Source organism: Brienomyrus brachyistius, chromosome 2 (genome assembly GCF_023856365.1).
Source record: "Brienomyrus brachyistius isolate T26 chromosome 2, BBRACH_0.4, whole genome shotgun sequence".
NCBI lineage: Eukaryota > Metazoa > Chordata > Actinopteri > Osteoglossiformes > Mormyridae > Brienomyrus > Brienomyrus brachyistius.
The window spans coordinates 41070122-41091838 of record NC_064534.1 but is presented as its reverse complement, the minus strand read 5'-3'; the positions used below and the strand labels follow the sequence as shown (position 1 = coordinate 41091838).

General features: G+C 44.5%; 15 non-coding genes and 3 pseudogenes across 15 annotated transcripts; all 18 read right to left on the bottom strand.

Annotated features, from left to right (window-relative positions):
• Window positions 1–709: 709 nt before the first annotated feature.
• Window positions 710–828, bottom strand: LOC125731430 (5S ribosomal RNA; annotated as a pseudogene).
• A 1094-nt stretch (window positions 829–1922) lies between these two features.
• Window positions 1923–2041, bottom strand: LOC125734941 (5S ribosomal RNA). Its single transcript, XR_007394243.1, has one exon. It is a non-coding gene; the product is annotated as a 5S ribosomal RNA (ribosomal RNA).
• Window positions 2042–3126: 1085 nt separating this feature from the next.
• Window positions 3127–3245, bottom strand: LOC125731092 (5S ribosomal RNA). The gene has a single exon (XR_007391379.1). It is a non-coding gene; the product is annotated as a 5S ribosomal RNA (ribosomal RNA).
• Window positions 3246–4319: 1074 nt separating this feature from the next.
• Window positions 4320–4438, bottom strand: LOC125736924 (5S ribosomal RNA). Its single transcript, XR_007396191.1, has one exon. It is a non-coding gene; the product is annotated as a 5S ribosomal RNA (ribosomal RNA).
• A 1212-nt stretch (window positions 4439–5650) lies between these two features.
• Window positions 5651–5769, bottom strand: LOC125735425 (5S ribosomal RNA). The gene has a single exon (XR_007394721.1). It is a non-coding gene; the product is annotated as a 5S ribosomal RNA (ribosomal RNA).
• Window positions 5770–6851: 1082 nt separating this feature from the next.
• LOC125732927 (5S ribosomal RNA) lies at window positions 6852–6970 on the bottom strand. The gene has a single exon (XR_007392290.1). It is a non-coding gene; the product is annotated as a 5S ribosomal RNA (ribosomal RNA).
• A 1087-nt stretch (window positions 6971–8057) lies between these two features.
• On the bottom strand, window positions 8058–8176 carry LOC125736708 (5S ribosomal RNA). Its single transcript, XR_007395982.1, has one exon. It is a non-coding gene; the product is annotated as a 5S ribosomal RNA (ribosomal RNA).
• A 1079-nt stretch (window positions 8177–9255) lies between these two features.
• On the bottom strand, window positions 9256–9374 carry LOC125731102 (5S ribosomal RNA). Its single transcript, XR_007391389.1, has one exon. It is a non-coding gene; the product is annotated as a 5S ribosomal RNA (ribosomal RNA).
• A 1080-nt stretch (window positions 9375–10454) lies between these two features.
• On the bottom strand, window positions 10455–10573 carry LOC125734689 (5S ribosomal RNA). The gene has a single exon (XR_007393992.1). It is a non-coding gene; the product is annotated as a 5S ribosomal RNA (ribosomal RNA).
• Window positions 10574–11653: 1080 nt separating this feature from the next.
• LOC125734688 (5S ribosomal RNA) lies at window positions 11654–11772 on the bottom strand. Its single transcript, XR_007393991.1, has one exon. It is a non-coding gene; the product is annotated as a 5S ribosomal RNA (ribosomal RNA).
• A 1080-nt stretch (window positions 11773–12852) lies between these two features.
• Window positions 12853–12971, bottom strand: LOC125736473 (5S ribosomal RNA). Its single transcript, XR_007395751.1, has one exon. It is a non-coding gene; the product is annotated as a 5S ribosomal RNA (ribosomal RNA).
• A 1079-nt stretch (window positions 12972–14050) lies between these two features.
• Window positions 14051–14169, bottom strand: LOC125735210 (5S ribosomal RNA). The gene has a single exon (XR_007394508.1). It is a non-coding gene; the product is annotated as a 5S ribosomal RNA (ribosomal RNA).
• Window positions 14170–15249: 1080 nt separating this feature from the next.
• LOC125733911 (5S ribosomal RNA) lies at window positions 15250–15368 on the bottom strand. Its single transcript, XR_007393243.1, has one exon. It is a non-coding gene; the product is annotated as a 5S ribosomal RNA (ribosomal RNA).
• Window positions 15369–16448: 1080 nt separating this feature from the next.
• On the bottom strand, window positions 16449–16567 carry LOC125735742 (5S ribosomal RNA). The gene has a single exon (XR_007395033.1). It is a non-coding gene; the product is annotated as a 5S ribosomal RNA (ribosomal RNA).
• A 1056-nt stretch (window positions 16568–17623) lies between these two features.
• Window positions 17624–17742, bottom strand: LOC125731694 (5S ribosomal RNA; annotated as a pseudogene).
• A 1074-nt stretch (window positions 17743–18816) lies between these two features.
• LOC125735403 (5S ribosomal RNA) lies at window positions 18817–18935 on the bottom strand. The gene has a single exon (XR_007394699.1). It is a non-coding gene; the product is annotated as a 5S ribosomal RNA (ribosomal RNA).
• Window positions 18936–20011: 1076 nt separating this feature from the next.
• LOC125731290 (5S ribosomal RNA) lies at window positions 20012–20130 on the bottom strand. The gene has a single exon (XR_007391576.1). It is a non-coding gene; the product is annotated as a 5S ribosomal RNA (ribosomal RNA).
• A 1075-nt stretch (window positions 20131–21205) lies between these two features.
• LOC125732051 (5S ribosomal RNA) lies at window positions 21206–21314 on the bottom strand (annotated as a pseudogene).
• Window positions 21315–21717: the final 403 nt, after the last annotated feature.

The window sequence follows — 21717 nt, the reverse complement described above, 5'->3', positions numbered from 1 at the left end:
GAAGCCCACTGGTAGCTGCTGAATCACATGCTTCCCCAAAACGTCGCGCTGTCAGAACACTGGGAGCTAGACACACCAACAAGTCCATACTGCAGGCTGCAGCCAGAACAATTTTCTACATTCAAACATTGACGGCCTCTTCTCTCTAAAAATTCACCAGACCGCTTCTACCACCAGCAAAGAAGTTTCCATCCCTAATTCCTCTGTGATTCCCACTAACCTAAACATTAAGCTGGCATTGAAGGGTGTGAATTACCCCGGCCAACCTGCTCTTTTAAATACAGCTTTTAGCAAGTTTTGAAAGGAGGAGAAGAGCAGACCTTGCTATGCCAATAATAACGAGTCTTCTGTGGTGAAGTCGTTTTTGCATAGAAAACAAAGCGGTGAGTTGAAGAGGAATTATATTAGTACTTTGTTTAAAACTGTGTGTAAAAAGCTGTCTCCTTATTATTAACAATAAGTTGTAAAACGTGAATGGGGAGTGACAGTCTTCAAGTTTGTGAGAAGATCGCGCCCTGGTGGAATAAAGGCACGAAGAGCTTACAGCACCTAGAATTACCAGGCAGTATTTAGAGTAAAACGGTGTGTAAAAGCTGCCTTTATGAATGAGAGAAAAAAGAAATATATAAAATAGTAAAATGGAAGGGGAGTGATACATTTAAATTAATCGTGAAGTGGAGCGCCCCCTGTATAAAGTAAAAGTGAGAAAAGCTTACAGCACCTGATATTTCCAGGTGGTCTCCCACCCAAGTACTAACCAGACCCTAGCCTGCTTAGCTTCTGAGATCAGACGAGATCGGGCGCGTTCAGGGTGGTATGGCCGTGAGCGAGAAACACTACCAAAAATAGCCCTTTTGCATTACACGCGTCTATACATGCCAGTTAGTCCCATTGGATCCTACTCCTGTTTTTTTTTTTTTTTATCTGACTCACACTGCAGCACCACCATCCAATCGGCAGCACCGGACCCACACCAAACATTCACCAAACTACTCATCCGGCAGCCTACCACAATTATTCCATTCTTTCCGCATCCGCACACTTCCTTCTCTTTAACTCCTTTTCACTACCGCACAGGTTAATCGCCGCACGTCCCCCGCCGGCAAACATTACTCCTTTGCCTACCTCATGCAGGCTTCTCTTAACAACCCTCTGTTATCAACTCCGCTAACAGCCACAAAATCTCTGCCGCACGAAGCCCACTGGTAGCTGTTGAATCACATGCTTCCCCAAAACGTCGCGCTGTCAGAACACTGGGAGCTACACACACCAACAAGTCCATACTGCAGGCTGCAGCCAGAACAATTTTCTACATTCAAACATCGACGGCCTCTTCTCTTTAAACATTCACCAGACCGCTTCTACCACCTGCAAAGAAGTTTCCATCCCTAATTACTCTGTGATTCCCACTAACCTAAACATTAATCTGGCATTGAAGGGTGTGAATTACCCCGGCCAACCTGCTCTTTTAAATACAGCTTTTAGCAAGTTTTGAATGGAGGAGAAGAGCAGACCTTGCTTTGCCAATAATATCGAGTCTTCTGTGGCGAAGTGGTTTTTGCATAGAAAACAAAGCGGTGAGTTGAAGAGGAATTATATCAGTACTTTGTTTAAAACTGTGTGTAAAAAGCTGTCTCTTTATCATTAACAATAAGTTGTAAAACGTGAATGGGGAGTGACAGTCTTCAAGTTTGTGAGAAGATCGCGCCCTGGTGGAATAAAGGCACGAACAGCTTACAGCACCTAGAATTACCAGGAAGTATTTAGAGTAAAACGGTGTGTAAAAGCTGCCTTTATGAATGAGAGAAATATATATATATATATATATATATATATATATAAAATAGTAAAATGGAAGGGGAGTGATAGATTTAAATTAATCGTGAAGTGGAGCGCCCCCTGTATAAAGTAAAAGTGAGAAAGGCTTACAGCGCCTGGTATTCCCATGAGGTCTCCCATCCAAGTACTAACCAAACCCTACCCTGCTTGGCTTCCGAGATCAGACGAGATCGGGCGTGTTCAGGGTGGTATGGCCGTAAGCGAGAGATGCTACCAAAAACAGCCCTTTTGCATTACACGCGTCTATACATGCCAGTTAGTCCCATTGGATCCTACTCCTGGTTTTTTTTTTTTTTTTATCTGACTCACACTGCAGCCCCACCATCCAATCGGCAGCGCCGGACCCACACCAAACATTCACCAAACTACTCAGCCGGCAGCCTACCACAATTATTCCATTCTTTCCGCATCCGCACACTTCCTTCTTTTTAACTCCTTTTCACTACCGCACAGGTTAATCGCCGCATGTCCCCCGCCGGCAAACATTACTCCTTTGCCTACTGCATGCAGGCTTCTCTTAACGACCCTCTGTTATCAACTCCGCTAACAGCCACAAAATCTCCGCCGCACGAAGCCCACTGGTAGCTGCTGAATCACATGCTTCCCCAAAACGTCACGCTGTCAGAACACTGGGAGCTACACACACCAACAAGTCCATACTGCAGGCTGCAGCCAGAACAATTTTCTACATTCAAACATCGACGGCCTCTTCTCTCTAAAAATTCACCAGACCGCTTCTACCACCAGCAAAGAAGTTTCCATCCCTAATTCCTCTGTGATTCCCACTAACCTAAACATTAAGCTGGCATTGAAGGGTATGAATTACCCCGGCCAATCTGTTCTTTTAAATACAGCTTTTAGCAAGTTTTGAAAGGAGAAGAGCAGAACTTGCTATGCCAATAATATCGAGTCTTCTGTGGCGAAGTGGTTTTTGCATAGAAAACAAAGCGGTCAGTTGAAGAGGAATAATATCAGTACTTTGTTTAAAACTGTGTGTAAAAAGCTGTCTCTTTATCATTAACAATAAGTTGTAAAACGTGAATGGGGAGTGACAGTCTTCAAGTTTGTGAGAAGATCGCGCCCTGGTGGAATAAAGGCACGAACAGCTTACAGCACCTAGAATTACCATGAAGTATTTAGAGTAAAACGGTTTCTAAAAGCTGCCTTTATGAATGAGAGAAAAATATATATATATATATATATATAAAATAGTAAAATGGAAGGGGAGTGATAGATTTAAATTAATCGTGAAGTGGAGCGCCCCCTGTATAAAGTAAAAGTGAGAAAAGCTTACAGCACCTGGTATTCCCAGGTGGTTTCCCATCCAAGTACTAACCAGACCCTACCCTGCTTAGCTTCCGAGATCAGACAAGATAGGACGTGTTCAGGGTGGTATGGCCGTAAGCGAGAGATGATATCAAAAACAGCCCTTTTGCATTACACGCGTCTATACATGCCACTTAGTCCCATTGGATCCTACTCCTGTTTTTTTTTTTTTATCTGACTCACACTGCAGCACCACCATCCAATCGGCAGCGCCGGACCCACACCAAACATTCACCAAACTACTCAGCCGGCAGCCTACCACAATTATTCCATTCTTTCCGCATCCGCACACTTCCTTCTTTTTAACTCCTTTTCACTACCGCACAGGTTAATCGCCGCACGTCCCCCGCCGGCAAACATTACTCCTTTGCCTACTGCATGCAGGCTTCTCTTAACGACCCTCTGTTATCAACTCCGCTAACAGCCACAAAATCTCCGCCGCACGAAGCCCACTGGTAGCTGCTGAATCACATGCTTCCCCAAAACGTCGCGCTGTCAGAACACTGGGAGCTACACACACCAACAAGTCCATACTGCAGGCTGCAGCCAGAACAATTTTCTACATTCAAACATCGACGGCCTCTTCTCTCTAAAAATTCAGCAGACCGCTTCTACCACCAGCAAAGAAGTTTCCATCCCTAATTCCTCTGTGATTCCCACTAACCTAAACATTAAGCTGGCATTGAAGGGTGTGAATTACCCCGGCCAATCTGTTATTTTAAATACAGCTTTTAGCAAGTTTTGAAAGGAGAAGAGCAGAACTTGCTATGCCAATAATATCGAGTCTTCTGTGGCGAAGTGGTTTTTGCATAGAAAACAAAGCGGTCAGTTGAAGAGGAATAATATCAGTACTTTGTTTAAAACTGTGTGTAAAAAGCTGTCTCTTTATCATTAACAATAAGTTGTAATATGTGAATGGGGAGTGACAGTCTTCAAGTTTGTGAGAAGATCGCGCCCTGGTGGAATAAAGGCACGAACAGCTTACAGCACCTAGAATTACCAGGAAGTATTTAGAGTAAAACGGTTTCTAAAAGCTGCCTTTATGAATGAGAGAAAAAAAAACAATATATATAAAATAGTAAAATGGAAGGGGAGTGATAGATTTAAATTAATCGTGAAGTGGAGCGCCCCCTGTATAAAGTAAAAATGAGAAAAGCTTACAGCACCTGGTATTCCCAGGTGGTCTCCCATCCAAGTACTAACCAGACCCTACCCTGCTTAGCTTCCGAGATCAGACGAGATCGGGCGTGTTCAGGGTGGTATGGCCGTAAGCGAGAGATGCTACCAAAAACAGCCCTTTTGCATTACACGCGTCTATACATGCCAGTTAGTCCCATTGGATCCAACTCCTGGTTTTTTATTTTTTTTATCTGACTCACACTGCAGCCCCACCATCCAATCGGCAGCGCCGGACCAACACCAAACATTCACCAAACTACTCAGCCGGCAGCCTACCACAATTATTCCATTCTTTCCGCATCCGCACACTTCCTTCTTTTTAACTCCTTTTCACTACCGCACAGGTTAATCGCCGCACGTCCCCCGCCGGCAAACATTACTCCTTTGCCTACTGCATGCAGGCTTCTCTTAACGACCCTCTGTTATCAACTCCGCTAACAGCCACAAAATCTCCGCCGCACGAAGCCCACTGGTAGCTGCTGAATCACATGCTTCCCCAAAACGTCGCGCTGTCAGATCACTGGGAGCTACACACACCAACAAGTCCATACTGCAGGCTGCAGCCAGAACAATTTTCTACATTCAAACATCGACGGCCTCTTCTCTCTAAAAATTCACCAGACCGCTTCTACCACCAGCAAAGAAGTTTCCATCCCTAATTCCTCTGTGATTCCCACTAACCTAAACATTAAGCTGGCATTGAAGGGTGTGAATTACCCCGGCCTATCTGTTCTTTTAAATACAGCTTTTAGCAAGTTTTGAAAGGAGAAGAGCAGAACTTGCTATGCCAATAATATCGAGTCTTCTGTGGCGAAGTGGTTTTTGCATAGAAAACAAAGCGGTCAGTTGAAGAGGAATAATATCAGTACTTTGTTTAAAACTGTGTGTAAAAAGCTGTCTCTTTATCATTAACAATAAGTTGTAAAACGTGAATGGGGAGTGACAGTCTTCAAGTTTGTGAGAAGATCGCGCCCTGGTGGAATAAAGGCACGAACAGCTTACAGCACCTAGAATTACCAGGAAGTATTTAGAGTGACTGTGATGGGCTGGCCCCCCATCCTGGGTTGTTCCCTGCCTCGTGCCCATTGATTCCGGGATAGGCTCCGGACCCCCCGCGACCCAATAGGATAAGCGGTTTGGAAAATGGATGGATGGATGGATATTTAGAGTAAAACGGTGTGTAAAAGCTGCCTTTATGAAAGAGAGAAAAATATATATATATATAAAATAGTAAAATGGAAGGGGAGTGATAGATTTAAATTAATCGTGAAGTGGAGCGCCCCCTGTATAAAGTAAAAGTGAGAAAAGCTTACATCACCTGGTATTCCCAGGAGGTCTCCCATCAAAGTACTAACCAGACCCTACCCTGCTTGGCTTCCGAGATCGGATGAGATCGGGCGTGTTCAGGGAGGTATGGCCATAAGCGAGAGACGTGACCAAAAACAGCCCTTTTGCATTACACGCGTCTATACATGCCAGTTACTCCCATTGGATCCTACTCCTGTTTTTTTTTTTTTTTATCTGACTCACACTGCAGCACCACCATCCAATCGGCAGCGCCGGACCCACACCAAACATTCACCAAACTACTCAGCCGGCAGCCTACCACAATTATTCCATTCTTTCCGCATCCGCACACTTCCTTCTTTTTAACTCCTTTTCACTACCGCACAGGTTAATCGCCGCACGTCCCCCGCCGGCAAACATTACTCCTTTGCCTACTGCATGCAGGCTTCTCTTAACGACCCTCTGTTATCAACTCCGCTAACAGCCACAAAATCTCCGCCGCACGAAGCCCACTGGTAGCTGCTGAATCACATGCTTCCCCAAAACGTCACGCTGTCAGAACACTGGGAGCTACACACACCAACAAGTCCATAATGCAGGCTGCAGCCAGAACAATTTTCTACATTCAAACATCGACGGCCTCTTCTCTCTAAAAATTCACCAGACCGCTTCTACCACCAGCAAAGAAGTTTCCATCCCTAATTCCTCTGTGATTCCCACTAACCTAAACATTAAGCTGGCATTGAAGGGTGTGAATTACCCCGGCCAATCTGTTCTTTTAAATACAGCTTTTAGCAAGTTTTGAAAGGAGAAGAGCAGAACTTGCTATGCCAATAATATCGAGTCTTCTGTGGCGAAGTGGTTTTTGCATAGAAAACAAAGCGGTCAGTTGAAGAGGAATAATATCAGTACTTTGTTTAAAACTGTGTGTAAAAAGCTGTCTCTTTATCATTAACAATAAGTTGTAAAACGTGAATGGGGAGTGACAGTCTTCAAGTTTGTGAGAAGATCGCTCCCTGGTGGAATAAAGGCACGAACAGCTTACAGCACCTAGAATTACCAGGAAGTATTTAGAGTAAAACGGTTTCTAAAAGCTGCCTTTATGAATGAGAGAAAAAAAAAAAATATATATATATATAAAATAGTAAAATGGAAGGGGAGTGATAGATTTAAATTAATCGTGAAGTGGAGCGCCCCCTGTATGAAGTAAAAGTGAGAAAAGCTTACAGCACCTGGTATTCCCAGGTGGTCTCCCATCCAAGTACTAACCAGACCCTATCCTGCTTAGCTTCCGAGATCAGACGGGATCGGGCGTGTTCAGGGTGGTATGGCCGTAAGCGAGAGATGCTACCAAAAACAGCCCTTTTGCATTACACGCGTCTATACATGCCAGTTAGTCCCATTGGATCCTACTCCTGGTTTTTTTTTTTTTTTTATCTGACTCACACTGCAGCCCCACCATCCAATCGGCAGCGCCGGACCCACACCAAACATTCACCAAACTACTCAGCCGGCAGCCTACCACAATTATTCCATTCTTTCCGCATCCGCACACTTCCTTCTTTTTAACTCCTTTTCACTACCGCACAGGTTTATCGCCGCATGTCCCCCGCCGGCAAACATTACTCCTTTGCCTACTGCATGCAGGCTTCTCTTAACGACCCTCTGTTATCAACTCCGCTAACAGCCACAAAATCTCCGCCGCACGAAGCCCACTGGTAGCTGCTGAATCACATGCTTCCCCAAAACGTCGCGCTGTCAGAACCCTGGGAGCTACACACACCAACAAGTCCATACTGCAGGCTGCAGCCAGAACAATTTTCTACATTCAAACATCGACGGCCTCTTCTCTCTAAAAATTCACCAGACCGCTTCTACCACCAGCAAAGAAGTTTCCATCCCTAATTCCTCTGTGATTCCCACTAACCTAAACATCAAGCTGGCATTAAAGGGTGTGAATTACCCCGGCCAATCTGTTCTTTTAAATACAGCTTTTAGCAAGTTTTGAAAGGAGAAGAGCAGAACTTGCTATGCCAATAATATCGAGTCTTCTGTGGCGAAGTGGTTTTTGCATAGAAAACAAAGCGGTCAGTTGAAGAGGAATAATATCAGTACTTTGTTTAAAACTGTGTGTAAAAAGCTGTCTCTTTATCATTAACAATAAGTTGTAAAACGTGAATGGGGAGTGACAGTCTTCAAGTTTGTGAGAAGATCGCGCCCTGGTGGAATAAAGGCACGAACAGCTTACAGCACCTAGAATTACCAGGAAGTATTTAGAGTAAAACGGTTTCTAAAAGCTGCCTTTATGAATGAGAGAAAAATATATATATATATATATATATATAAAATAGTAAAATGGAAGGGGAGTGATAGATTTAAATTAATCGTGAAGTGGAGCGCCCCCTGTATAAAGTAAAAGTGAGAAAAGCTTACAGCACCTGGTATTCCCAGGTGGTCTCCCATCCAAGTACTAACCAGACCCTACTCTGTTTGGCTTCCAAGATCAGACGAGATCGGGCGTGTTCAGGGTGGTATGGCCGTAAGCGAGAGATGCTACCAAAAACAGCCCTTTTGCATTACACGCGTCTATACATGCCAGTTAGTCCCATTGGATCCTACTCCTGTTTTTTTTTTTTTTTTATCTGACTCACACTGCAGCCCCACCATCCAATCGGCAGCGCCGGACCCACACCAAACATTCACCAAACTACTCAGCCGGCAGCGTACCACAATTATTCCATTCTTTCCGCATCCGCACACTTCCTTCTTTTTAACTCCTTTTCACTACCGCACAGGTTAATCGTCGCACATCCCCCGCCGGCAAACATTACTCCTTTGCCTACTGCATGTAGGCTTCTCTTAACGACCCTCTGTTATCAACTCCGCTAACAGCCACAAAATCTCCGCCGCACGAAGCCCACTGGTAGCTGCTGAATCACATGCTTCCCCAAAACGTCGCGCTGTCAGAACACTGGGAGCTACACACACCAACAAGTCCATACTGCAGGCTGCAGCCAGATCAATTTTCTACATTCAAACATCGACGGCCTCTTCTCTCTAAAAATTCACCAGACCGCTTCTACCACCAGCAAAGAAGTTTCCATCCCTAATTCCTCTGTGATTCCCACTAACCTAAACATTAAGCTGGCATTGAAGGGTGTGAATTACCCCGGCCAATCTGTTCTTTTAAATACAGTTTTTAGCAAGTTTTGAAAGGAGAAGAGCAGAACTTGCTATGCCAATAATATCGAGTCTTCTGTGGCGAAGTGGTTTTTGCATAGAAAACAAAGCGGTCAGTTGAAGAGGAATAATATCAGTACTTTGTTTAAAACTGTGTGTAAAAAGCTGTCTCTTTATCATTAACAATAAGTTGTAAAACGTGAATGGGGAGTGACAGTCTTCAAGTTTGTGAGAAGATCGCGCCCTGGTGGAATAAAGGCACGAACAGCTTACAGCACCTAGAATTACCAGGAAGTATTTAGAGTAAAACGGTTTCTAAAAGCTGCCTTTATGAATGAGAGAAAAAAAAAATATATATATATAAAATAGTAAAATGGAAGGGGAGTGATAGATTTAAATTAATCGTGAAGTGGAGCGCCCCCTGTATAAAGTAAAAGTGAGAAAGGCTTACAGCACCTGGTATTCCCAGGAGGTCTCCCATCCAAGTACTAACCAGACCCTACGCTGCTTGGCTTCCAAGAACAGACGAGATCGGGCGTGTTCAGGGTAGTATGGCCGTAAGCGAGAGATGCTACCAAAAACAGCCCTTTTGCATTACACGCGTCTATACATGCCAGTTAGTCCCATTGGATCCTACTCCTGGTTTTTTTTTTTTTTTTATCTGACTCACACTGCAGCCCCACCATCCAATCGGCAGCGCCGGACCCACACCAAACATTCACCAAACTACTCAGCCGGCAGCCTACCACAATTATTCCATTCTTTCCGCATCCGCACACTTCCTTCTTTTTAACTCCTTTTCACTACCGCACAGGTTAATCGCCGCACGTCCCCCACCGGCAAACATTACTCCTTTGCCTACTGCATGTAGGCTTCTCTTAACGACCCTCTGTTATCAACTCCGCTAACAGCCACAAAATCTCCGCCGCACGAAGCCCACTGGTAGCTGCTGAATCACATGCTTCCCCAAAACGTCGCGCTGTCAGAACACTGGGAGCTACACACACCAACAAGTCCATACTGCAGGCTGCAGCCAGATCAATTTTCTACATTCAAACATCGACGGCCTCTTCTCTCTAAAAATTCACCAGACCGCTTCTACCACCAGCAAAGAAGTTTCCATCCCTAATTCCTCTGTGATTCCCACTAACCTAAACATTAAGCTGGCATTGAAGGGTGTGAATTACCCCGGCCAATCTGTTCTTTTAAATACAGATTTTAGCAAGTTTTGAAAGGAGAAGAGCAGAACTTGCTATGCCAATAATATCGAGTCTTCTGTGGCGAAGTGGTTTTTGCATAGAAAACAAAGCGGTCAGTTGAAGAGGAATAATATCAGTACTTTGTTTAAAACTGTGTGTAAAAAGCTGTCTCTTTATCATTAACAATAAGTTGTAAAACGTGAATGGGGAGTGACAGTCTTCAAGTTTGTGAGAAGATCGCGCCCTGGTGGAATAAAGGCACGAACAGCTTACAGCACCTAGAATTACCAGGAAGTATTTAGAGTAAAACGGTTTCTAAAAGCTGCCTTTATGAATGAGAGAAAAAAAATATATATATATATAAAATAGTAAAATGGAAGGGGAGTGATAGATTTAAATTAATCGTGAAGTGGAGCGCCCCCTGTATAAAGTAAAAGTGAGAAAGGCTTACAGCACCTGGTATTCCCAGGAGGTCTCCCATCCAAGTACTAACCAGACCCTACGCTGCTTGGCTTCCGAGATCAGACGAGATCGGGCGTGTTCAGGGTGGTATGGCCGTAAGCGAGAGATGCTACCAAAAACAGCCCTTTTGCATTACACGCGTCTATACATGCCAGTTAGTCCCATTGGATCCTACTCCTGGTTTTTTTTTTTTTTTTATCTGACTCACACTGCAGCCCCACCATCCAATCGGCAGCGCCGGACCCACACCAAACATTCACCAAACTACTCAGCCGGCAGCCTACCACAATTATTCCATTCTTTCCGCATCCGCACACTTCCTTCTTTTTAACTCCTTTTCACTACCGCACAGGTTAATCGCCGCACGTCCCCCACCGGCAAACATTACTCCTTTGCCTACTGCATGTAGGCTTCTCTTAACGACCCTCTGTTATCAACTCCGCTAACAGCCACAAAATCTCCGCCGCACGAAGCCCACTGGTAGCTGCTGAATCACATGCTTCCCCAAAACGTCGCGCTGTCAGAACACTGGGAGCTACACACACCAACAAGTCCATACTGCAGGCTGCAGCCAGATCAATTTTCTACATTCAAACATCGACGGCCTCTTCTCTCTAAAAATTCACCAGACCGCTTCTACCACCAGCAAAGAAGTTTCCATCCCTAATTCCTCTGTGATTCCCACTAACCTAAACATTAAGCTGGCATTGAAGGGTGTGAATTACCCCGGCCAATCTGTTCTTTTAAATACAGATTTTAGCAAGTTTTGAAAGGAGAAGAGCAGAACTTGCTATGCCAATAATATCGAGTCTTCTGTGGCGAAGTGGTTTTTGCATAGAAAACAAAGCGGTCAGTTGAAGAGGAATAATATCAGTACTTTGTTTAAAACTGTGTGTAAAAAGCTGTCTCTTTATCATTAACAATAAGTTGTAAAACGTGAATGGGGAGTGACAGTCTTCAAGTTTGTGAGAAGATCGCGCCCTGGTGGAATAAAGGCACGAACAGCTTACAGCACCTAGAATTACCAGGAAGTATTTAGAGTAAAACGGTTTCTAAAAGCTGCCTTTATGAATGAGAGAAAAAAAATATATATATATATAAAATAGTAAAATGGAAGGGGAGTGATAGATTTAAATTAATCGTGAAGTGGAGCGCCCCCTGTATGAAGTAAAAGTGAGAAAGGCTTACAGCACCTGGTATTCCCAGGAGGTCTCCCATCCAAGTACTAACCAGACCCTACGCTGCTTGGCTTCCGAGATCAGACGAGATCGGGCGTGTTCAGGGTGGTATGGCCGTAAGCGAGAGATGCTACCAAAAACAGCCCTTTTGCATTACACGCGTCTATACATGCCAGTTAGTCCCATTGGATCCTACTCCTGGTTTTTTTTTTTTTTTTATCTGACTCACACTGCAGCCCCACCATCCAATCGGCAGCGCCGGACCCACACCAAACATTCACCAAACTACTCAGCCGGCAGCCTACCACAATTATTCCATTCTTTCCGCATCCGCACACTTCCTTCTTTTTAACTCCTTTTCACTACCGCACAGGTTTATCGCCGCACGTCCCCCGCCAGCAAACATTACTCCTTTGCCTACTGCATGTAGGCTTCTCTTAACGACCCTCTGTTATCAACTCCGCTAACAGCCACAAAATCTCCGCTGCACAAAGCCCACTGGTAGCTGCTGAATCACATGCTTCCCCAAAACGTCGCGCTGTCAGAACACTGGGAGCTACACACACCAACAAGTCCATACTGCAGGCTGCAGCCAGAACAATTTTCTACATTCAAACATCGACGGCCTCTTCTCTCTAAAAATTCACCAGACCGCTTCTACCACCAGCAAAGAAGTTTCCATCCCTAATTCCTCTGTGATTCCCACTAACCTAAACATTAAGCTGGCATTGAAGGGTGTGAATTACCCCGGCCAATCTGTTCTTTTAAATACAGCTTTTAGCAAGTTTTGAAAGGAGAAGAGCAGAACTTGCTATGCCAATAATATCGAGTCTTCTGTGGCGAAGTGGTTTTTGCATAGAAAACAAAGCGGTCAGTTGAAGAGGAATAATATCAGTACTTTGTTTAAAACTGTGTGTAAAAAGCTGTCTCTTTATCATTAACAATAAGTTGTAAAACGTGAATGGGGAGTGACAGTCTTCAAGTTTGTTAGAAGATCGCGCCCTGGTGGAATAAAGGCACGAACAGCTTACAGCACCTAGAATTACCAGGAAGTATTTAGAGTAAAACGGTTTCTAAAAGCTGCCTTTATGAATGAGAGAAAAAAAAAAAATATATATATAAAATAGTAAAATGGAAGGGGAGTGATAGATTTAAATTAATCGTGAAGTGGAGCGCCCCCTGTATAAAGTAAAAGTGAGAAAGGCTTACAGCACCTGGTATTCCCAGGAGGTCTCCCATCCAAGTACTAACCAGACCCTACGCTGCTTGGTTTCCGAGATCAGACGAGATCGGGCGTGTTCAGGGTGGTATGGCCGTAAGCGAGAGATGCTACCAAAAACAGCCCTTTTGCATTACACGCGTCTATACATGCCAGTTAGTCCCATTGGATCCTACTCCTGGTTTTTTTTTTTTTTTTATCTGACTCACACTGCAGCCCCACCATCCAATCGGCAGCGCCGGGCCCACACCAAACATTCACCAAACTACTCAGCCGGCAGCCTACCACAATTATTCCATTCTTTCCGCATCCGCACACTTCCTTCTTTTTAACTCCTTTTCACTACCGCACAGGTTAATCGCCGCACGTCCCCCGCCGGCAAACATTACTCCTTTGCCTACTGCATGTAGGCTTCTCTTAACGACCCTCTGTTATCAACTCCGCTAACAGCCACAAAATCTCCGCAGCACGAAGCCCACTGGTAGCTGCTGAATCACATGCTTCCCCAAAACGTCGCGCTGTCAGAACACTGGGAGCTACACACACCAACAAGTCCATACTGCAGGCTGCAGCCAGAACAATTTTCTACATTCAAACATCGACGGCCTCTTCTCTCTAAAAATTCACCAGACCGCTTCTACCACCAGCAAAGAAGTTTCCATCCCTAATTCCTCTGTGATTCCCACTAACCTAAACATTAAGCTGGCATTGAAGGGTGTGAATTACCCCGGCCAATCTGTTCTTTTAAATACAGCTTTTAGCAAGTTTTGAAAGGAGAAGAGCAGAACTTGCTATGCCAATAATATCGAGTCTTCTGTGGCGAAGTGGTTTTTGCATAGAAAACAAAGTGGTCAGTTGAAGAGGAATAATATCAGTACTTTGTTTAAAACTGTGTGTAAAAAGCTGTCTCTTTATCATTAACAATAAGTTGTAAAACGTGAATGGGGAGTGACAGACTTCAAGTTTGTGAGAAGATCGCGCCCTGGTGGAATAAAGGCACGAACAGCTTACAGCACCTAGAATTACCAGGAAGTATTTAGAGTAAAACGGTTTCTAAAAGCTGCCTTTATGAATGAGAGAAAAATACATATATATATATAAAATAGTAAAATGGAAGGGGAGTGATAGATTTAAATTAATCGTGAAGTGGAGCGCCCCCTGTATAAAGTAAAAGTGAGAAAAGCTTACAGCACCTGGTATTCCCAGGTGGTCTCCCATCCAAGTACTAACCAGACCCTACCCTGTTTGGCTTCCAAGATCAGACGAGATCGGGCGTGTTCAGGGTGGTATGGCCGTAAGCGAGTGATGCTACCAAAAACAGCCCTTTTGCATTACACGCGTCTATACATGCCAGTTAGTCCCATTGGATCCTACTCCTGTTTTTTTTTTTTTTTTTATCTGACTCACACTGCAGCCCCACCATCCAATCGGCAGCGCCGGACCCACACCAAACATTCACCAAACTACTCAGCCGGCAGCCTACCACAATTATTCCATTCTTTCCGCATCCGCACACTTCCTTCTTTTTAACTCCTTTTCACTACCGCACAGGTTAATCGCCGCACATCCCCCGCCGGCAAACATTACTCCTTTGCCTACTGCATGTAGGCTTCTCTTAACGACCCTCTGTTATCAACTCCGCTAACAGCCACAAAATCTCCGCCGCACGAAGCCCACTGGTAGCTGCTGAATCACATGCTTCCCCAAAACGTCGCGCTGTCAGAACACTGGGAGCTACACACACCAACAAGTCCATACTGCAGGCTGCAGCCAGATCAATTTTCTACATTCAAACATCGACGGCCTCTTCTCTCTAAAAATTCACCAGACCGCTTCTACCACCAGCAAAGAAGTTTCCATCCCTAATTCCTCTGTGATTCCCACTAACCTAAACATTAAGCTGGCATTGAAGGGTGTGAATTACCCCGGCCAATCTGTTCTTTTAAATACAGTTTTTAGCAAGTTTTGAAAGGAGAAGAGCAGAACTTGCTATGCCAATAATATCGAGTCTTCTGTGGCGAAGTGGTTTTTGCATAGAAAACAAAGCGGTCAGTTGAAGAGGAATAATATCAGTACTTTGTTTAAAACTGTGTGTAAAAAGCTGTCTCTTTATCATTAACAATAAGTTGTAAAACGTGAATGGGGAGTGACAGTCTTCAAGTTTGTGAGAAGATCGCGCCCTGGTGGAATAAAGGCACGAACAGCTTACAGCACCTAGAATTACCAGGAAGTATTTAGAGTAAAACGGTTTCTAAAAGCTGCCTTTATGAATGAGAGAAAAAAAATATATATATATATAAAATAGTAAAATGGAAGGGGAGTGATATATTTAAATTAATCGTGAAGTGGAGCGCCCCCTGTATAAAGTAAAAGTGAGAAAGGCTTACAGCACCTGGTATTCCCAGGAGGTCTCCCATCCAAGTACTAACCAGACCCTACGCTGCTTGGCTTCCGAGATCAGACGAGATCGGGTGTGTTCAGGGTGGTATGGCCGTAAGCGAGAGATGCTACCAAAAACAGCCCTTTTGCATTACACGCGTCTATACATGCCAGTTAGTCCCATTGGATCCTACTCCTGGTTTTTTTTTTTTTTTTATCTGACTCACACTGCAGCCCCACCATCCAATCGGCAGCGCCGGACCCACACCAAACATTCACCAAACTACTCAGCCGGCAGCCTACCACAATTATTCCATTCTTTCCGCATCCGCACACTTCCTTCTTTTTAACTCCTTTTCACTACCGCACAGGTTAATCGCCGCACGTCCCCCACCGGCAAACATTACTCCTTTGCCTACTGCATCTAGGCTTCTCTTAACGACCCTCTGTTATCAACTCCGCTAACAGCCACAAAATCTCCGCCGCACGAAGCCCACTGGTAGCTGCTGAATCACATGCTTCCCCAAAACGTCGCGCTGTCAGAACACTGGGAGCTACACACACCAACAAGTCCATACTGCAGGCTGCAGCCAGATCAATTTTCTACATTCAAACATCGACGGCCTCTTCTCTCTAAAAATTCACCAGACCGCTTCTACCACCAGCAAAGAAGTTTCCATCCCTAATTCCTCTGTGATTCCCACTAACCTAAACATTAAGCTGGCATTGAAGGGTGTGAATTACCCCGGCCAATCTGTTCTTTTAAATACAGCTTTTAGCAAGTTTTGAAAGGAGAAGAGCAGAACTTGCTATGCCAATAATATCGAGTCTTCTGTGGCGAAGTGGTTTTTGCATAGAAAACAAAGCGGTCAGTTGAAGAGGAATAATATCAGTACTTTGTTTAAAACTGTGTGTAAAAAGCTGTCTCTTTATCATTAACAATAAGTTGTAAAACGTGAATGGGGAGTGACAGTCTTCAAGTTTGTGAGAAGATCGCGCCCTGGTGGAATAAAGGCACGAACAGCTTACAGCACCTAGAATTACCAGGAAGTATTTAGAGTAAAACGGTTTCTAAAAGCTGCCTTTATGAATGAGAGAAAAAAAATATATATATATATAAAATAGTAAAATGGAAGGGGAGTGATAGATTTAAATTAATCGTGAAGTGGAGCGCCCCCTGTATAAAGTAAAAGTGAGAAAGGCTTACAGCACCTGGTATTCCCAGGAGGTCTCCCATCCAAGTACAAACCAGACCCTACGCTGCTTGGCTTCCGAGATCAGACGAGATCGGGCGTGTTCAGGGTGGTATGGCCGTAAGCGAGAGATGCTACCAAAAACAGCCCTTTTGCATTACACGCGTCTATACATGCCAGTTAGTCCCATTGGATCCTACTCCTGGTTTTTTTTTTTTTTTTATCTGACTCACACTGCAGCCCCACCATCCAATCGGCAGCGCCGGACCCACACCAAACATTCACCAAACTACTCAGCCGGCAGCCTACCACAATTATTCCATTCTTTCCGCATCCGCACACTTCCTTCTTTTTAACTCCTTTTCACTACCGCACAGGTTTATCGCCGCATGTCCCCCGCCGGCAAACATTACTCCTTTGCCTACTGCATGCAGGCTTCTCTTAACGACCCTCTGTTATCAACTCCGCTAACAGCCACAAAATCTCCGCCGCACGAAGCCCACTGGTAGCTGCTGAATCACATGCTTCCCCAAAACGTCGCGCTGTCAGAACACTGGGAGCTACACACACCAACAAGTCCATACTGCAGGCTGCAGCCAGAACAATTTTCTACATTCAAACATCGACGGCCTCTTCTCTCTAAAAATTCACCAGACCGCTTCTACCACCAGCAAAGAAGTTTCCATCCCTAATTCCTCTGTGATTCCCACTAACCTAAACATTAAGCTGGCATTGAAGGGTGTGAATTACCCCGGCCAATCTGTTCTTTTAAATACAGCTTTTAGCAAGTTTTGAAAGGAGAAGAGCAGAACTTGCTATGCCAATAATATCGAGTCTTCTGTGGCGAAGTGGTTTTTGCATAGAAAACAAAGCGGAGGAATAATATCAGTACTTTGTTTAAAACTGTGTGTAAAAAGCTGTCTCTTTATCATTAACAATAAGTTGTAAAACGTGAATGGGGAGTGACAGTCTTCAAGTTTGTGAGAAGATCGCGCCCTGGTGGAATAAAGGCACGAACAGCTTACAGCACCTAGAATTACCAGGCAGTATTTAGAGTAAAACGTGTGTAAAAGCTGCCTTTATGAATGAGAGAAAAAAGAAATATATAAAATAGTAAGGGGAGTGATAGATTTAAATTAATCGTGAGGTGGAGTGCCCCCTGTATAAAGTAAAAGTGAGAAAAGCTTACAGCACGTGGTATTCCCAGGCAGTCACCCATCCAAGTACTAACCAGACCCTACCCCACTTAGCTTCCGAGATCAGACGAGATCGGGCGTGTTCAGGGTCGTATGGCCATAAACGAGAGCCGTGAACAAAAACAGCCCTTTTGCATTACACGCCTCTATACATGCCAGTTAGTCCCATTGGATCCTACTCCTGTTTTTTTTTTTTTATCTGACTCACACTGCAGCCCCACCATCCAATCGGCAGCACCGGACCCACACCAAACATTCACCAAACTACTCAGCCGGCAGCCTACCACAATTATTCCATTCTTTCCGCATCCGCACACTTCCTTCTTTTTAACTCCTTTTCACTACCGCACAGGTTAATCGCCGCACGTCCCCCGCCGGCAAACATTACTCCTTTGCCTACTGCATGCAGGCTTCTCTTAACGACCCTCTGTTATCAACTCTGCTAACAGCCACAAAATCTCCGCCGCACGAAGCCCACTGGTAGCTGCTGAATCACATGCTTCCCCAAAACGTCGCGCTGTCAGAACACTGGGAGCTACACACACCAACAAGTCCATACTGCAGGCTGCAGCCAGAACAATTTTCTACATTCAAACATCGACGGCCTCTTCTCTCTAAAAATTCACCAGACCGCTTCTACCACCAGCAAAGAAGTTTCCATCCCTAATTCCTCTGTGATTCCCACTAACCTAAACATTAAGCTGGCATTGAAGGGTGTGAATTACCCCGGCCAATCTGTTCTTTTAAATACAGCTTTTAGCAAGTTTTGAAAGGAGAAGAGCAGAACTTGCTATGCCAATAATATCGAGTCTTCTGTGGCGAAGTGGTTTTTGCATAGAAAACAAAGCGGTCAGTTGAAGAGGAATAATATCAGTACTTTGTTTAAAACTGTGTGTAAAAAGCTGTCTCTTTATCATTAACAATAAGTTGTAAAACGTGAATGGGGAGTGACAGTCTTCAAGTTTGTGAGAAGATCGCGCCCTGGTGGAATAAAGGCACGAAGAGCTTACAGCACCTAGAATTACCAGGCAGTATTTAGAGTAAAACGGTGTGTAAAAGCTGCCTTTATGAAAGAGAGAAAATAAAAATATATATATAAAATAGTAAAATGGAAGGGGAGTGATAGATTTAAATTAATGGTGAAGTGGAGCGCCCCCTGTATAAAGTAAAAGTGAGAAAGGCTTACAGCACCTGGTATTCCCAGGAGGTCTCCCATCCAAGTACTAACCAGACGCTACCCTGCTTGGCTTCCGAGATCAGACGAGATCGGGCGTGTTCAGGGTGGTATGGCCGTAAGCGAGAGATGCTACCAAAAACAGCCCTTTTGCATTACACGCGTCTATACATGCCAGTTAGTCCCATTGGATCCTACTCCTGGTTTTTTTTTTTTTTTTATCTGACTCACACTGCAGCCCCACCATCCAATCGGCAACGCCGGACCCACACCAAACATTCACCAAACTACTCAGCCGGCAGCCTACCACAATTATTCCATTCTTTCCGCATCCGCACACTTCCTTCTTTTTAACTCCTTTTCACTACCGCACAAGTTAATCGCCGCACGTCCCCCGCCGGCAAACATTACTCCTTTGCCTACTGCATGCAGGCTTCTCTTAACGACCCTCTGTTATCAACTCCGCTAACAGCCACAAAATCTCCGCCGCACGAAGCCCACTGGTAGCTGCTGAATCACATGCTTCCCCAAAACGTCGTGCTGTCAGAACACTGGGAGCTACACACACCAACAAGTCCATACTGCAGGCTACAGCCAGAACAATTTTCTACATTCAAACATCGACGGCCTCTTCTCTCTAAAAATTCACCAGACCGCTTCTACCACCAGCAAAGAAGTTTCCATCCCTAATTCCTCTGTGATTCCCACTAACCTAAACATTAAGCTGGCATTGAAGGGTGTGAATTACCCCGGCCAATCTGTTCTTTTAAATACAGCTTTTAGTAAGTTTTGAAAGGAGAAGAGCAGAACTTGCTATGCCAATAATATCGAGTCTTCTGTGGCGAAGTGGTTTTTGCATAGAAAACAAAACGGTCAGTTGAAGAGGAATAATATCAGTACTTTGTTTAAAACTGTGTGTAAAAAGCTGTCTCTTTATCATTAACAATAAGTTGTAAAACGTGAATGGAGAGTGACAGTCTTCAAGTTTGTGAGAAGATCGCGCCCTGGTGGAATAAAGGCACGAACAGCTTACAGCACCTAGAATTACCAGGAAGTATTTAGAGTAAAACGGTTTCTATAAGCTGGCTTTATGAAAGAGAGAAAAAAAATATATATATAAAATAGTAAAATGGAAGGGGAGTGCTAGATTTAAATTAATCGTGAAGTGGAGCGCCCCCTGTATAAAGTAAAAGTGAGAAAAGCTTACAGCACCTGGTATTCCCAGGAGGTCTCCCATCCAAGTACTAACCAGACCCTACCCTGATTGGCTTCCGAGATCAGATGAGATCAGGCGTGTTCAGGCGGGCATGGCCATAAGCGAGAGATGCTACCAAAAACAGCCCTTTTGCATTACACGCCTCTATACATGCCAGTTGGTCCCATTGGATCCTACTAATGTTTTTTTTTTTTTTATCTGACTCACACTGCAGCCCCACCATCCAATCGGCAACGCCGGACCCACACCAAACATTCACCAAACTACTCAGCCGGCAGCCTACCACAATTATTCCATTCTTTCCGCATCCGCACACTTCCTTCTTTTTAACTCCTTTTCACTACCGCACAAGTTAATCGCCGCACGTCCCCCGCCGGAAAACATTACTCCTTTGCCTACTGCATGCAGGCTTCTCTTAACGACCCTCTGTTATCAACTCCGCTAACAGCCACAAAATCTCCGCCGCACGAAGCCCACTGGTAGCTGCTGAATCACATGCTTCCCCAAAACGTCGCGCTGTCAGAACACTGGGAGCTACACACACCAACAAGTCGATACTGCAGGCTACAGCCAGAACAATTTTCTACATTCAAACATCGACGGCCTCTTCTCTCTAAAAATTCACCAGACCGCTTCTACCACCAGCAAAGAAGTTTCCATCCCTAATTCCTCTGTGATTCCCACTAACCTAAACATTAAGCTGGCATTGAAGGGTGTGAATTACCCCGGCCAATCTGTTCTTTTAAATACAGCTTTTAGCAAGTTTTGAAAGGAGAAGAGCAGAACTTGCTATGCCAATAATATCGAGTCTTCTGTGGCAAAGTGGTTTTTGCATAGAAAACAAAGCGGTCAGTTGAAGAGGAATAATGTCAGTACTTTGTTTAAAACTGTGTGTAAAAAGCTGTCTCTTTATCATTAACAATAAGTTGTAAAACGTGAATGGGGAGTGACAGTCTTCAAGTTTGTGAGAAGATCGCGCCCTGGTGGAATAAAGGCACGAACAGCTTACAGCACCTAGAATTACCAGGAAGTATTTAGAGTAAAACGGTTTCTAAAAGCTGCCTTTATGAATGAGAGAAAAAAAAAATATATATATAAAATAGTAAAATGGAAGGGGAGTGATAGATTTAAATTAATCGTGAAGTGGAGCGCCCCCTGTATAAAGTAAAAGTGAGAAAAGCTTACAGCACCTGGCATTCCCAGGAAGTCTCCCATCCAAGTACTAACCAGACCCTACCCTGCTTAGCTTCCAAGATCAGGCGTGTTCAGGGTGGTATGGCCATAAGCGTGAGACGCTACCAAAAACAGCCCTTTTGCATTACACGCGTCTATACATGCCAGTTAGTCCCATTGGATTCTACTCCTGTTTTTTTTTTTTTTTATCTGACTCACACTGCAGCACCACCATCCAATCGGCAGCGCCGGACCCACACCAAACATTCACCAAACTACTCAGCCGGCAGCCTACCACAATTATTCCATTCTTTCCGCATCCGCACACTTCCTTCTTTTTAACTCCTTTTCACTACCGCACAGGTTAATCGCCGCACGTCCCCCGCCGGCAAACATTACTCCTTTGCCTACTGCATGCAGGCTTCTCTTAACGACCCTCTGTTATTAACTCCGCTAACAGCCACAAAATCTCCGCCGCACGAAGCCCACTGGTAGCTGCTGAATCACATGCTTCCCC